This window comes from Glycine max, chromosome 11 (assembly GCF_000004515.6).
Source record: "Glycine max cultivar Williams 82 chromosome 11, Glycine_max_v4.0, whole genome shotgun sequence".
Classification (NCBI taxonomy): Eukaryota; Viridiplantae; Streptophyta; class Magnoliopsida; order Fabales; family Fabaceae; genus Glycine; species Glycine max.
Window position 1 is genome coordinate 30589465 of NC_038247.2, and position 2080 is coordinate 30591544.

Below are 2080 nucleotides of genomic sequence, written 5' to 3' on the forward strand. Positions count from 1 at the left end.
ACAATGTTGGCTAAGTATACTCCTCCCTTCTCTTTATTGTATTTATTATATTTATATCATTTTATTTGTTAAAACATAATTTTGGACTATTCTTTCTAAAACAATTTACATCAATTCCAGAAAGTAATTTTAAGAATTATGTTTTAATAAAATACACATAATTATGGAAAGTATTTTTTCTAGAAAACCATATATAAGTTCTAGAAAGTAATTTTCAAAACTATGTTTTAACACATTTAACACAAAGTTCTAGAAACTACTTTTTGGGATTGAGATATGTTATTTTGAAAAGTAATTTGGGATAGTCATCAAATCTTTCTTGACGAGCTACAATAGTTACTAATGGTAGATTTTGATGCTAGATATTGATAAACTAATATCCTATATCTAAAATTCCCAATGGATAAAACGTGAAAAGACAACTAATGTAATTCAACAACTTTGATTTATGATTATTGTCACACAATTTTTTCTTGTGTAAAAAAAGAGTATTATGTATACTATATAATATGTGAAGTCAACCATGGATGTACATTGAAATGTAGCATCACATGGAGGAAATATACAATGTCACAAATAAATTTTATGAAAAATGTGGTATTACATAAAAAAGGATTAAAATATAATGAATAAAGAGGTTCAACCTTTATAACAAAGATATGATAAAAAAAAATAGGATTTAAAAAGTAACAAATAAGGAGCAAAAAATAGGATTTAAAATTGTATACTTGGTAATAAGAGAGAAAAAAAAAGTGAAATAGTATACTTAGAAATATTATGCAAATAGCAAGTGCATTCATTTTTATGTAAGTAAGCTATTTATTTGACTTGGTGACCCAATATTGGATTGGGCTTGGCCCAAATAATGTTTTAATTATTTTTTATTGTTTATAATTTATTATGTATATGTTTATCATAATTTATGATTTTTTTATATTTTTTTTATTTTACCTTTAGACTGTGATTACTTATAAAAGTATGCATTGGGTTTTGGTTTTCGATACACGATGAGTTTTAGCTTTTTGACTCTATCAGGTTCTTTCAGAAATTATATTTTTGTCTTGCTTATTGTTAGTTTCTATTAGGTTCTTTCTCTATTGCATTTTCAAAAATCATATTTTCTTCTTTCGTCATTTTTAGGTTCTTTCTATGTTATTTTGAGAGAATTAATCATATCTTCTTCCTCAAATTTAGTTTTTTACGCTATTATCTTTATATTAAATCATATTTTCTACTTCGTTATTTATCATTTTCTTTCTCTATTTTGTTATTTTTGAAATTACCTGTCCAATTTAATTCAAGCACCCAGTTTCTTAATCATCATGATAAATATAATATTTTTATTTTTATATTCTAAATTTTTTCATCTTTTCGTTGTGTTTTCTCCTTGAATTTTTATTTGGAGTATATGCCCATGTTGTGCTTTGGTTGGATTCTAGCTCGTTTTTGTTCCTTCATATTTAATTATAACATTTCTTGTGAATTTCTTGATATTTTTGACTTTGACTCATTAATTTTCTGTCGTTATTGTAGTATAGGCTATTCCGATTCTTGATGTGAGCCACTGCTATGTGTATGTCTTAAGAAACCTTAATTTTTTTGTTTATTTAGGTATTTTCCAATAGAAGTTGAAATCTTGAGCTAATCTTTTTAGGTTTTGATTTTGTTTTTTATATGTTCTGTAGTGATAATTTCATAAATAAATTCATACGTCAAACTTCAGATATTTTCAAATAATTGAGAATAAAAATTTTGTTACTTAGGAGAATTTATAATTTATTTATTTATAATTATGTTGTAATTTTGTCACTGAGTTGGCTTTATAATTTATTTATTGATGATTTTGTTATTAATTCATAATTTATTTATTAAATAATGTTGTTATTTAGAAGAATTTATAATTTATTTATTTTTAATTTTGTTATTTACCATAACTCATAATTTATATTTTTATTATTTATTTTTAATTCTGCTTAGCAGAATTCACTACTAAAAAAAGGGCTTTTTATGACGGTTAATAAGTACATTTAACGACGGTTAATAACCGTCGTTGTTTAAAATATCATTAAAATGAAATTTG

At 23.6% G+C, this 2080-nt stretch overlaps 1 non-coding gene across 1 annotated transcript; it reads left to right on the forward strand.

Annotated features, from left to right (window-relative positions):
• The first annotated feature begins 1676 nt into the window (after positions 1-1676).
• Positions 1677-1769, forward strand: LOC112998418 (small nucleolar RNA R64/Z200 family). The gene has a single exon (XR_003263519.1). It is a non-coding gene; the product is annotated as a small nucleolar RNA R64/Z200 family (small nucleolar RNA).
• The last annotated feature ends 311 nt before the right edge of the window (positions 1770-2080 follow it).